Source organism: Panicum hallii, chromosome 8, assembly GCF_002211085.1.
Source record: "Panicum hallii strain FIL2 chromosome 8, PHallii_v3.1, whole genome shotgun sequence".
NCBI classification, from domain to species: domain Eukaryota; kingdom Viridiplantae; phylum Streptophyta; class Magnoliopsida; order Poales; family Poaceae; genus Panicum; species Panicum hallii.
Window position 1 is genome coordinate 37,065,851 of NC_038049.1, and position 15,251 is coordinate 37,081,101.

Sequence of the window (15,251 nt, forward strand, 5' to 3'; positions counted from 1 at the left end):
GCAATTTTTGGAATTTCCTACAATTTTCTATTGAATTTACAAGCCAAAAATACCACTCACATGAAATAACAAGCACCCATTCACTTCTATTCTAAATACAGTACAAACTATCTATTTTCACAGCATGGTCACAAAACAAAAGTGATCGAATTTGAAATGAAGATTCAAATACAACTGGTTTCATATTTTTTTTTAATTTTCTACGATTTTCTAGGAGTTTTCAAAGTTCAGCACATTGGAAAAGGGAAAGAAACCGAGATCTTTCATTCAGACCCTTATAAAGAATTGAATTTTCGCAGGCAGGTCCTCCTGCCATGGCCGGCCGGGGCAAGCTCGATCTCGGCTCAATTCCGGCGAAGGGAGAGCTCGGATGGCAAGGGGAAGGGGATGGGGAGTGAGAGGGCACCGAGACACACCAGTTTGTGACCTTAGCCGGGCTTGAGGCGGTCGGAACAGGGGCCGCCGGCGGGAGGCAGTAGGACGGCGCTGGGGGCAGTGTTCCGGCGAGGGAGAGACGCAAAAGAATGGGGGCTTAGCATCAGTAGATCCCGGGGCAACTATTTATAGGAAGGAGAGGGTATGGGAGGGGCGCTAGGCCGATGGACCACGGCGGCGTGGAGGGGGCGGTACTGGTGGCGCCCAGGCGGCCGGTGGCGCGCGCGTGGCAGAGCAGGGAGGGGCCACGGAGGCGGGCTAAGGCGGCGGGCAGGGCTAGGGGCGGCGCACGAGGGTGAGAGGGCATGGGGGCTGCACTACAGTGACTGGAGACCGAGGAACAGCGGCGGCGCGGTAAAAACAGAGAAGCAGAGGAAAAACGGCCAGATGTAGAAGAAAGGTAGGAGAGCGCCAAGGACCTGTTTGCAATTGGTAAAAACTTTAAGGCTCTGAAAGTAAAACCAAAATTACCCACTGTTACAGGGTTCAAATGAAGAAATGTCCAAAATGAAAGTTGTACAACTTTTTAAGCTCTACAACTTTGCTTTAGGGTTTGAACTCCAAAACTCATGGTATGCAACTTTATTTTGAAACTTTGGACTACTTTAAGTTTTATAAAATTTTGTCTTTGCTACATATTTACACACATAATTTTGGGCCTTAATGCAAGCTTCCAGGTAAGTCATGATTACTTGCATTCTTATAATTTGGCCCCTAGTAACTTTTGAAAATTACTTTTGTAACTCACGCCTTTTGCACAAAAGGACTCATGTTTTTATAAAATTGCACATAAGGTCTTATTGCTACAAATACATCCAATCTTATACAAATCAACACATGCATTACATCTTATACATATCATGGTACAATTTGACACCTAGGGTGTCACAGAATCAATGCTGTGGCAAATTTCCATATCCTTCCAGTATGGGAGGTACTTGAAAAAAATCGATTGCTTCTTGAAAGTTGTGTCAGTTGAAGGGTCAGTTCTCTTTCTCTTTTCTCCTTTGTTTTTTTCCCTTTCCGAATACAACCTGAATGTTTTTTACAATTTCAAAAATGAGTTTCCCGCTATAAGGCTTTGGTGCACCTTCACTTTCCAGTTCATTGTTAAATTCCTCTTTCATCTTTCGGTACTTATGCTGCTTCATCAAGAACCGTCTGTGTCCCATGAACACCAACTTCTTGGATGATTTAAGGTATAAGGAAGCAGTTCCATCCACGCACACTACACAACCATTCTTTCCTTTGGTCTTTTGCCCTGAAAGTGTGGCGCCCCCGGGAGAATCATGGATGGTAACAAATATAATTGCTCTTAGGTTGAAATACTCCTGGCGATACTCATCCCATATTCGAACTCCTTCATTCCAGAGCTTCGCCATATCTTCCATAAGAGGTTCCAGAAACACATCAATATCAACACCAGCTGCTTTCGGACCTTGAATAAGAATAGTCAACATAATGTACTTCCTTTTGTGACACAACCATGACGGAAGGTTGTACATCGTCAGAGTCACGGGCCAGGTGCTATGTATACTTCTTTTTTCACCAAATGGATTCATTCCGTCTGTACCCAAAGCAAATCTTACATTTCTGATTTCTTTGGCAAACTCAGGATACATATGATCAAAAGTTTTCCACTGTGATGCATCAGCAGGGTGTCGAATCTGTTTGTTATTCTGCTTGCGACTTTCAGCATGCCAGCGCATAAGCTCAGCCTCCCTAGGGTTTGAGAACAAACGCTTCAAGCGATCAATTACTGGAAGATACCACATCACCAAAGCTGGGATCTTTGACCTCCTTTTGCCATCCATGTCATCAAAAGTGTCATCATCAATTTCAGGTCCGATAGCGGCTTTCTTGTTTCTATTTATCTTCACGATTTTGTTCACACACTCTTGATTTTAGCTCTTCTTGTATCGACTAACATTGCAAACTGGGCATCTTGTTGCATTCTCAAACTCGCCACGATACAGAATACAATGGTTCGGACATGCATGAATTTTTTGCACACCCAGAGCTACGGGAGATATAAGCTTCTTCGCTTTATAAGTGCTGGTTGGTAGTTTGTTGGGTTTTGGTAGGAGTTGGGACAGAAAATTTAAAAGATCTGTGAAGCTAGTATCAGACCATCCGGTGCTAGCCTTCAACTTAAGAAGTTCAAGAACTGTACGCAGTGTAGTAAACTCTTTGTCACAGCCCTTTGATTCATCATATAAAGGTTCTTTTGAGGCACTTTCCAGACCCTCCAATTTAGGTAGATCTTTCTTCTGTGATCCCATAGAACTCAACATTTCTGGATCCATATGGCGCAACATGTCTTCGCAATCAAATTCTACAAAATCTTGATTGGCATCCACAGAATCCACTTTACCATCCTTTTTAGCTAACATTCCCACAGCACTTTTGTCATTACCAAGCACTTCACACGGATCCAGCTCACCATGTTCTGTCCATATCGTGTAATTGTTTTTGAACCCTCTTTTGAGCAGATGTGATTGGATTGCTCCTGTATCTCTCCAAGCTACCTTATTATCACAATCGATGCATGGGCACAATATCTCCTTACTTTTTCGCATATTCGCGTGCTTGTTGGCCGCTTCAATAAAGCTTCTGACATTTCGAATGTACGACGGATGTGGTCTTGGCACATTGTACATCCAATCTCGGTCCATTGCCTATCCCTATATTGATTAACGTAAATTGAATTCAAGACCATATGACGATAGGTACATGACAGTGAAATAAGATCATATCGATAGGTACATGACAGAAGTCTGAATCTTCAAAATTCTATGCCATGAACTACAAAAACCCCTAATTAATTGAATTCGATCACTAAATCATGAACGAATGTGCATAAACAAAAGCAACAGACAAATTTGATGAGGATACCTTGCGGCTTGGGGTCGGTTCATCAGCTCGTGGACGCGCGGCGCTCTGCTCGGGGACAGCAGCTCGTACACGGCGCGACGCTCGGGGACGGCGGCAGCTCCTGGACGGCGCGACGCTCTGGGACGGCGGCAGCTCGTGGACGTACGGCGTGGCGCTCTGGGCCGGCGGCTGCAGCTCGTGGACGCGAATCGACGCTCGGGGCCTGCGGCGCCAGCCCGTGGACGGCGCGGCGCTCGGGGCCGCGGCGCTCGTGGACGGCGGCGGCAGCTCGTCCCACGTCGCGGCGCTCGGGGCAGGGACGGCGGCAGCTCGCCAACGGCAGCCTTGGCGGCGCTTTTAGGCAACGGTAGAAACTCGAAAGGGTTCCTCTGCAACTCGATTCCAACCAATTTATAATGTACACACACCACAAGCGGATATAAACCAAAATCCGCTTGAGATACACGGAAACCGCTTGTGATGTAGAACTTCACAAGCGCTTTCTCCTTGACGACCGCCTGTGATGTAGAACATCACAAGCGCTTCTTCCTTCACGACCGCTTGTGACGTGGAACATCACAAGCGCTTTTTCCTTCCCGACCGCTTGTGAAACCGCTTGCGATACGCTTTTCCTTCCCAACCCCTTTTTCCTTCCAGTCCGCTTGGGATAACTTTTTTCAATTTTTGGTCTTATGAAATTTCGTTTCAGAATAATCTGTGTGTGAACGTTGGATAAATCTTTCGGTACAATTTCTACATATCATATAGTGCATGAGTGTCGCTGCATAGAATTTTCATGAATTTTTGAGTTCGGTAACTATTTAATTGTATTTAAATGAATTTCTACATGCTTCTTGAGAGTAATTCGAACTTGAACTAAGACTACAAACAATATGTCTCAAAAAAATTCCTGAAAAATATATATTGTTTGATGTGTTATATTATTGACTAATTTCCAGAAAATGATCCAAAATTTAATTGTTTATTTACTAAAAAAGGTACCTTTGCTCTGTGTGATGGCAACAAATAAATCTAATAATATAGATTTTTTGTCCAAAAAATCTATAACTTGACATGGCATCATACTTTAGGTTACTGAACTCCTAGAAAAAAAATCACTTTATTTAGACAAACTTGGAAACACAGTTGTTCATACGATCATAAGTAAGAGTCACATGGTTAGTATAAAGTCAACTAAATCAATGATCCTATGAACAAGTGTGTTTTCAAAGTTGTCGAAATCAAGTGATTTTTTTTCTAGGAGTTCAGTAACCTAAAGTATGATGCCATGTCAAGTTATAGATTTTTTGGACAAAAAACCCATATTATTAGATTTATTTGTTGCCATCACACAGAGCAAAGGTACCTTTTTTAGTAAATAAACAATTAAATTTTGGATCATTTTTTGGAAATTAGTCAATAATATAACACATCAAACAATATATATTTTTCAGGAATTTTTTTGAGACATATTGTTTGTAGTCTTAGTTCAAGTTCGAATTACTCTCAAGAAGCATGTAGAAATTCATTTAAATACAATTAAATAGTTACCGAACTCAAAAATTCATGAAAATTCTATGCAGCGACACTCATGCACTATATGATATGTAGAAATTGTACCAAAAGATTTATCCAACGTTCACACACAGATTATTCTGAAATGAAATTTTATAAGACCAAAAATTGAAAAAAGTTATCCCAAGCGGACTGGAAGGAAAAAGCGGTTGGGAAGGAAAAGCGTATCGCAAGCGGTTTCACAAGCGGTCGGGAAGGAAAAAGCGCTTGTGATGTTCCACGTCACAAGTGGTCGTGAAGGAGGAAGCGCTTGTGATGTTCTACATCACAGGCGGTCGTCAAGGAAAAAGCGCTTGTGAACAGATGGATGCCTATGTGTCCCACGCAGGTGCGCCCCAAACAAAATTTTCATCTCCCTCCCGGAGGCGCGCCGCCAGACAAAATTTTCATCGACCGCCTACCGCGCCAGCCGTGTCCATCCCGCCGCCATCCCCTTGCCGGCCGGAGGGCCGCGCCATCCTCGAGCCGAGCGGAGCGCCGCCGTCCCCGAGCGGAGGGCCGCCGTCCCCGAGCGGAGCGGCGCCGTCCCCGAGCGGAGCGCTGCCGTGCCCTAGCGGAGGGCCGCCGTCCCCGAGCGGAGGGGCGCCGTCCCCGAGCGGAGTGCCGCCGTCCCCGAGCGGAGGGCCGCCGTCCGCGAGCGGAGCACCGCCGTCCCCGAGCCCAGTGCAGCCACGGTTGTACCTGTTCCTGTTGGCCTTCTCGTAGTTGATTCTCTGCCTCACAGTTTACATATATGTACATCAATTGTTCTTCCTAGATGCTGCTCTAGTGCACTGCCCTTTACAGAATACAGTTGTTCTTCCTAGATGATAACAATACATGAACTGCCTCTTATGTTAACCTCTATTTGTTAGCATGAACTGCCTTTTATGTTCTAAGATAGCATGTATTCTTGATCTGAATTGCATTGATTCATCGTTTTCAGTTACATAGAATTAGCTTAAATTTTTCTACTGATGTGCAGTGCTTATATTTGTTACTAGGATGGATGATATGGACTTGACCGGTGTCTGTAACAAATCTAATGAAGACGCGACCAGACTCCATTGGCAGACATCAAGCAGTTCCAGTGAAGGCAGCGGGGAGGAGGATAGTTCTAGTGATGACAATCCTTCAACACCCATACCTCCGAGACAGAGAAAAACTTCAGATGAGCTTGATGCTGACTATATTCCCAACGAAGAGGAGGTAAATAGAAATCAGCCTGATAACTTAAATTATGTAGCATGTAAAATATGCCCATATATTAAAGGCCATCAATTGTTTGAATATATAGGTCTCAAATGAAGAGAAGAAAGAGGAGGCATGCTCTACAGGAAACACAGAGGAAGCTCCGGTGGCTGAATCATCTGTTTCACAGAAGCAGAAACAAGGGCCACGAGGTCCCAATCAGCTGAAGGCCGGTGCGGTCATGTACATAACAAAGCTCAATGCAGAGGGGTTTCCTGAAGAACCACTTGATGTGGTTACAAAGTTCCGAAATGCCTGTGGGGCTATTGTCAGAGATATAGTGCCAATCACACTTCAGAAGTGGAAGGATTTGGATGAGGACACCCGCAATAGGCTATGGGCTAAGTTGTCAGAGTCATTCAGGGTCCCGAAAGGCATGGAGGATGCAGTAAGGAAGTCGATGCTCTCTGCTATGGCCAGGAGGTTTCGTGGGTGGAAGGTTGAGATGAATAGGGATTTTGTTAAGAAGAACAGGGTTCCTCCACCGAAGAAAATGGGGAAAATCACACAAGCTCAGTGGGAGGAATTTGTTCGTCAGAAGACTGAACCGAAGGCCAAAGAGCTGAGCGAAACTAATTCTCAGAGAGCAAAGAAGAACAAACACCCCCATCGCCTCGGGTCAACCGGATATCTCCCTAAAGCAATGGAGTGGAACAGGATAATTGAGGAAGCTATGGCCAATGGCACTTTGGACCCATTATTAAAAGATATCGATGAGCGAGCTCTTTGTTAGATCTTAGCTCGTGCAGGTTTGACTAATGAGGGCAAACTGTTGCATCCAGAATTGGTTGGTGAAGTTGCAGAAAAAGTTCAAGAATATGCAGAAAAGACAAAGAAGGGCGAGTTTAAGCCTCGGAGGGAGAATGACATACTAACTGCAGCACTTGGCACTCCTGAACACACTGGACGGGCTCGGGGAATCTCTTCTAAGATTTCCTGGAGAGAGGCATTTCCAGAGTATGCAGCGTCATACAGGAAACATGAGAAGGCGAAAAGGACCCTTGAAGAGGCTATTGATGAAAGGGTACAGAAGGCTATTAATGAAGCAATGAAGAGAATGAAGGAAACAGGATGTGTACCGAGTGAACAGCATCCAGGCCCCATGAGTCCACCTCTAGTCCCTAGCAGTGTAGGATCTGTGCAAAGCTTGGGATCGGGCACCAAGTTCCCTGTAGACTTCATTGTTGAGGACACGCCTTGCCGTCTTCATATTCCAATCAATCGATCTGGGACAAAAACAAAACAGGCTGCTATTGGTGTGCTAAAACCAGGACTGCTTTGCTGCAATGATAGTCCTGTTCCGCCATTCTATGCTGTGGTCCAAGTTCTAGAGATCACAGATAGTGGTTGTGAAGATTGGGAGATAGACTATCCAGTTGAGGGGATCATGACTTTGCAGCAAGTAGTGAATAAGTTGGTCCTTTGGCATCGACGCGACATTAAGTTGGGTGATGAGCCGATCTCAAGCCCCCTATCGCGTCATAAGTCACCAACACCAACTTCAACACCCATGCAACAGAAAGATAGTTCAATCCCCATGGTGCAGGAAAGTATAGCACCGGCCTCCCACAAAACTAGTGAAACAGTCATATCACCTCTGAAGAAGGCAGTTGAGGAGGGGGATGTGGACAGAATTGTTCCTCAGAATGTTGATGCTGACATTAGAAAGGAAGCAAAGGTTGACACCAATGTTGCAGGGCCAAGTACTTCAAAGAAAATTCATCAACAAATAGCCACTGACAATGTCAAGAAACCGGCAGAAGTTGTGACACGCTACTTGGAAAGGTTGAAGAGAGTTATGACAGATCAGTCAAAAGCAGAATCAGCATCTTGTGGAGTACGCACACGGTCCCAATTAAAAGACAAGCTCGAGGTATGGGAAGAAGATGGAATGATTCATACTCGAGATTCATTACGTCTTAAAGTCGATATCCCGATATACAAGAAGGAGGATGTTCCTCCTAAATTTGTGAATGGGAGGCCATTCTTGACAACTGTGCAACTTTCTAAGTTGTCGGCTGCAGAGATTACAATGCATGAGTGGTACATGGTGGCTAGCAACAAACACAAACTCGAGGGCTTCTCATATGTTGTGCCAGATGATGCATTTTGGAGCAAAGATAATGTAGATGCTGTGCGGCATTTATTCTTTGACGATCTGTGGTCGTTGTACCATCGAAAAAGGATGGAAACCAACTACTTAACCCTCTTTTGCTTGTAAGTACCTCTAAACTTTAATGTCTGTTAGTTTTGTACAGCATAGATTCTAACAATTATTGCTTCTTACATGTAGGATGCAGTACATAGATGGTAAGAAGAAACAACTTCAGACAGGGTTTCTTGATCCATTGATGATATCCCAAGCTCGCTACAAAGAAGTTGTTCGGAGACATGGAGAAGAATACAAAGACCTTGATGATGATGAATTTGAGAGAGCAGTCAAAAAGAATCAAAGAAAAAAAATGAGGCTAATGGCAGCATACATCGGGCGAGCCATGTACAATCATGTACAACATGGCAAGGAGTTAATAATAGCTCCGCACCACTTTAAGTAAGTTCTCCACATGGTTTTGAACTACAAATTATGGCAATTGTGATCTTAACATGTGTTTTCGTATATGTATATGTAGTGACCACTACATTTGTATCAAGATCTTTCCAAAGAGTGGTACAGCCATGGTCTTCGACTCGCTGAGAATGGAAAAGGATGCATATAATGACTTCTTGATGATTTTAGAGAAGTATGACTATTTTACACTTGTACTTACAACTTAGCAAATGTATTCTCTTAATCTCACAATGGTATTCTTATATGCAGCGCATACCGTTTTTATTGTAAAGATCTTGGCGGCGAGCATCCAGAGGACAAGCCTGATTTGTCAATATCATTATGTTCAACCAGTCAGAAACAACCTCCTGGTACTGTCCTGTGCGGTTATTATGTATGTGAATGGAGTCGTGTCAACCGTGAGGATGTAAGTTCCCTATCATTGTCTATGTTTCAATTTTTTTATTGCAGCCCATGACATTACTATTATAAAGCACCTTTTGCTTTCATTCCAGGTTTCTAAATCCAACATCAAGGATGAATCGCAAGGAAGAGATATGGCTACTGTCGGCGTGGCTAAGGTTGTAAGAGACTTGCTTTCCTTTTTGCACCGTGAAGTTCTTCCCCCAAATGGACTACTCTTCAATGAAAAGGGAAAGTTGTCTGATCTCCCAGAATTGTACAATCTAGCTCACAGTGTTTAGACCTTGAATTTGTTTAGCTTATGTCATGTGTGGGCTGTTCTTCAATGTTGATGTATGGACTTGAACTTGAGCTGCTGTAAATTATGGTTTGGTGCTAATACTATTGTTGTCGTTCTGTGAATGTGATCTGTGATTTGTATGAATCTGTATATCTATTTGCTGTATGAATCTGGATATGATTTATGAATGCAAATTGAATTTGGATATGAATCTGGACATATTAAACCGCTTGTGATGTGTTAGATCACAAGCTTCTTGGCTTGCAACCCGCTTGTGATATGTATTTATCACAAGCGGCTGGGCTTAAAACCGCTTGTGATATGTTCCTATCACAAGAGGATTGGCTTACAAACAGCCTGTGATATGAATTTATCACAAGCGGCTCGGCTTAAAACCGCTTGTGATATGTTCCTATCACAAGCGGATTGGCTTATAAACAGCCTGTGATATGTTCGTACCACAAGCGGCTTTTCTTTCAACCCGCCTGTGATGTCTCTGAAACACAAGCGCAGTGTTTGTTTCTCACAAGCGGTCCGTTTAGACCAAACCGCCTGTGATGTTTGTCTATCACAAGTAGTGCGTTTGGACCAAACCGCCTGTGATGTTGGTCTATCACAAGCGGTTTGTTTGGACAAAACCGCCTGTGATGTGTGTCTATCTCAAGCGGTTTTTGATCGACCGCCTGAGATATTGTTTTACATCACAAGCGGAGCGTCTCAAGCGGTTCCTGAAAGCGCTTGTGTAGAGGCTAACCGGACCGCTTGCGTAGAGCTTTATTGTAGTAGTGGTAGCGACCCCAACGGACACTCCACAATCTCGTTCGTGTAACAACAACACCATCGCCTGTCCACAAGGCCTTTAGAGGAAACCCATTGTCACCGCCAGCGCCGTCGCTAACGACAATGTCCCACGCCGAGCCAGCCACTGCCATGCAGGGTTAGCCGTTGTGGTCTGCTGCAAGCCGTATAGTTGTTATGCTATCGGGTCCGCTTGCGCCTCCTCACAAAGTTGACTTACACCAGACTAACACCCGCGAAGCAGGGTTAGCCAATGTAGGTCGCTGCAAGCCATCGAACCGAAACAAAAACACCTTCCTTTGTACATCAACTTGCAACCGCGTGCACCGAGCTCAGGATGTATACTGTTGCACCAAGCAACCCAGTCGTCTTGTCGAGGAAAGCACAATGCCACAAGTGGCCTCTGGCAGCCATCGGAGGATCACCTCACACCGAAGCAGCCACCGCTCTGCGGGACCGCCCAATGCCTCAACACACATGTCTTTTTGGCGAAGCAAATCTGTTGGCCACCTCCTACCACGCAGGCCTCATGCCAACTTCGTTGTCACCACTTGCTCACAGCTCCTCTGACTGTCGCCCTCCAACACCAAGCATAAGTCTTATCCTCTAGACACTGCACCAACATCCACTTCTTGGCCGCCAACACCCACCACATCCAATCCCCCCCCAGTCTTCAACTAGGTCTCCATCGACTCCACCGCAAGGCCCAAATCCACCATACAAGAGCTTAGCACCAACACGGCCGCCGCTATGCGTGATCGATCGCCGCCAAGCAAAATAGATTCAGCGCATTGCCCAGCCTCGTCAAAACTGAGCAACAACAAGTCGTCAGGAGGCTAGGGAAGCGGAACAACAACTCCGAATACGACGCCTACAAGAAGGAAATGATACTACATGCAATGTCACCGCCCCGACCAAAGTTCTTTGGCATAGTTTTCACCTAGAGTTCCCCGTGCTGAAGCGAGGAGAGCGCCAAGACAACATTCCCAATAGGAATTGTAGTGCCCAAGACGTCGCTGTTGTTCGCCGGACGCACTGGGCAGAGCTTTCGCCCAACACCGTACTCCCTGCCTGCAGCCACTACAAGCTTCTCTGCTCGCCATGGCTACCACCAACAAGACTCGCCACCTTGGCAGCACCCCCACCACCAACCTACTACCGCCCCCTTCCTCGCGCGCAGCCTCCTCCCATCGCATGGCCTCTGTCGGTACATACGGACAGGGGTACCTCCTGCTAGGGTGTCCAGGCCCTTAGCGTCTCACCATCCGTAATCTCCCCCTCGTCTTCTGGGTGATGTGGCATACGGCCCGGGCCTGACAGCTAGGATCATGGTCTCCAGACCTTCCCCGTGCTCTTATAGGTCCGGGGCCTCCACGTGCCCATGAAGGCAGGGTGGCTCTCGGGTAGCCCCCGCGGACCCGGACCCCCCAGGGAGGACGCCACGTGTGGAGGCCAGACCATCACAGGCCTGACCGCTCCAACCGGCCTCGGGGGCCCGGACCCCACTCCCCCCGGGAAGGGGTCCGGTGCCGCCACGTGCCGCCCCCGCGGTGGGAGCGGGGCTGGCCCTGCCACGTGCCCGTGGCAGGAGGCCCTTCGCGGGTCTCCAGCTCACCTACCAGCATTTAATGCGGTAGCTGGGCCGGGCGCGCCCAAGTCAAAAAGTATGGCCTGCCACTGACACACGGGGCAGGTAGGCTGACACCACGGTGAGCCCGCCTGTTTTCAAGGCGGCGCGTCGTGTCACCGTATACTGTGCGCAAGCTACGTACAGTCCCATCATGGCGCCGCGCGCGGGCGTGATGATGGCCTGTAACAGGAGAGCCGAGGCGTGCGTTGCCATAGTGCACGCGGAGGCAACGGCGCAGCGGGTCAGCGCTGCTCCTTCGCCTGACAGGTTCCCACCCAACAGTGGTAGCACGGCTTCACTGTTGGGTAACACTGACAGCGGTCACTGTGCTGGCAAGGCTGCACACAGCCATATCCTGGCTGCAGGTACGCACATCAACTTCTCGATAGAGAGGACTACGGAGAGGAGCTGGAGATGAAGATCTCCATATCTCTCATAGAACAGGCTCCTGTTGGCCGGACCCACCTGTCGGGGCCCCGCATAGTGTAAGCACTCCCCTTGGACTATAAAAGGGAGAGTGCACTCGTTAGAAGACAAGGTCCGGTTCACACGAACACTAGCTAAGGGGCATCCAAGCTCACACAATCAATACAACATTAAAGTGAACGTAGGGTGTTACGCTCCGGCGGCCCGAACCACTCTAAATCCTTGTGTCTTTCTTGCGTTCATCCGCAACCGATCAAGCACTCCTGAGTCTCCGCCAAACCCATCCTTAACTAGGATTAGGCGGGTGCTTTCCACCACCCGGCTGGAGATTTCCTCCGACATTTGGCGCGCCAGGTAAGGGAAATTAGGTTTGGTTTTACGCTTGGTCGGTACACAAGACCGCAATGGTGCAGGAAAATGGTCATCACAACCTCCTGCAGGGTGAGGAAGTGGAGTCCTCAACGCCACACGCCTCACACCGTCCCCACCTAGGGGGCCGCGCGTGCTGCCCTGCTACGTCCGGCGGAGCGGGCTTCCGTGGCCCAATTGGTGCCAGCACCGAATGGGCCACTCATGGCAACCAGGGAGTTGCTTCGCAACCCTCCTGGTGAGGCAGCCTCACCCGACGCCCAGAGGCAATGGCGTGACGACGTCGACCGCCTCCTCAACCTGGCGCAAGCTTCCCCATGCTCAGCGGGGGGTCTGCCTCCAGGCAACGCCGTCGTCAGGGCGGCGCGTCCGGTTCTGTGCACTCACCATCAGTGAGGAGTGCACGGACCGAGGACCTCCGGGCGGAACTCAACCGCAGACGTGCGGGAGAGGACGCCCGTGTCTCCATTGAGCGGGCGCGTGGTCACCGGCTCAACATCGGGGGTCGTGACCTCGATGCCGAACTCACTGCGGTAGCTCCGGCGCCGCAGGGACCTGTCCAGACACCGGTGTCCGGGGTGGGCTGCGCAGCACTCGCAGACCACCTTTGCGCGGTTGCCTGGCCGTCCAAGTTTCGGCCGCACCTACCGGAAAAATATGATGGGTCCACCAACCCGTCAGAATTCCTGCAGGTCTACATCACCGCCATCACGGCGGTTGGAGGTAATGACGCTGTCATGGCAAGTTACTTTCATGTAGCCTTGACCGGGCCAGCTCGGACTTGGCTTATAAACCTCACTCCGGGATCCATCCGATCCTGGGGTGAGCTCTACGCACAGTTTACGGCGAACTTCGCCAGTGCGTTCCAGCAGCATGGTGTGGAGGCCCACCTCCACGCCGTGAGGCAACAACCCGGAGAAACCCTCCGGACCTTCATCTCCCACTTCACCAAGGTACGTGGAACGATTCCGCGTATCTCCGATGCGTCTATTATCACGGCTTTCCGCCAGGGGGTCCATGATGAGAAGATGCTGGAGAAGCTGGCGACTCATCAGGTGGAAACCGTCACCACCTTGTTCGCCTTGGCGGACAAATGTGTCAGGGCTGCAGAAGGCCATGCATGGCACTCTGCAACCCAGGCAGGACCCGCTCAGATGAGTGAGCCCAGTGTCGCTGCCCCTGGCAGTGGCAAGAAAAAGAACAAGAAGAACCGTGGCTTTGACAAGTCGCGGATTGGGGGTCCGGCCGTTGCTGCTGCGAAGACAGGGGGCCAGAACCCCCGTGGCAAGCGCCCACGGCAACAGTGCACCGACCCCGGGTCGTGCCCTGTTCATCCTGGGGCTCGCCACAACGCCACCGAGTGCTGCGAGATCCAGAAGCTCGCGGAGCGCCTCAGCAAGAGGCGTGACCAAGCGTCAAGGGAAGGCTCCTCCCCTCCGTGGCGGTCCAGCAAGGAGAAGGCCTCCGATGCCGATGCGGCCGCGACGGAGAGGGAGTTAGGGTACCAAACCCCCAACAAAGACCTCAAGGGTCTCTTCCACCAGTCCGACTCTGAGTCCGGTGGTGACGAGTGCCGCAAGAAGCTGTACATCATGTACAGCGGCAGTTTGGAGCTCGTCTCCCTGCGGGACGTCAAGACCCTCCGCCGAGAGGTCCTCTCGGCGAAGCCGGCGCCGCCTTCCACCAGCGGTGGAAGAGCATCACCATCTCTTTCGGGCCGTCGGACTGCCCGGAGAACATGGCGGGCGCTGGTATGCTACCGCTCGTCACAGCACCCACCATCTCCAACATCCGCCTCCACCACGTGCTAATCAACGGAGGTGTAGGCCTCAGCGTCATCAGCTATGCAGCGTTCAAACACCTGCAGATCCCGGAGTCCAAGCTGACTCCTTCGCGCCCATTCTCCGGAGTTGGCCCGGACCCAGTGTACCCGGTGGGGACCATCTCCCTACCGGTTACATTTGGGACGGAGGACAACTTCCGTACCGAGAACATGCAGTTCGAGGTTGCGGAGGTTAACCTCCCCTTCAACGCCATCATCGGCAGACCGGCCCTGTACCGGTTCATGGCCGTGGCCCATTACGGGTACCTGGTCCTAAAGATGCCTATTCCAGCAGGCGTCCTCACCGTCTAGAGCGACCGGGCCACTGCCGTCGTGGCGGTCGAAAAACTCCATGCGCTGGCAACAGGACTTGCCCCCGCAGCTGGCACCCAGGGGTCTGACCCGTCAACCTCGCGTGCCAAGGCTCTGTCCAAGGCACCCAAGGTCTTTCCATCCGATACGGGCGATGTACCTGTGAAGACCGTCCAGGTCGGAGCGGAGGCCTCCCAGACCACCCGCATTGGTGGGAATCTGGGGGAGAAATAGGAAAGCGCGCTCATCGCCTTCCTCCGGGCAAATGTTGATGTGTTCGCCTAGGTGCCGTCACAGATGCCCGGGATCCCCAGGGAGGTGATTGAGCATCATCTGAAGATCCACCTCGACGCCAGGCCGGTCCGGCAGAAGCCATGCAAGCAATCCATCAAGCGGCAAAACTTCATCCGTGAAGAGGTCCGCAAGCTGCTACAGGCTGGCTTCATCGAGGAGGTCTATCACCCAGTGTGGTTGGCCAATCCAGTCGTGGTCCCTAAGGCTAACGGGAAGCTTCGGATGTGCATCGACT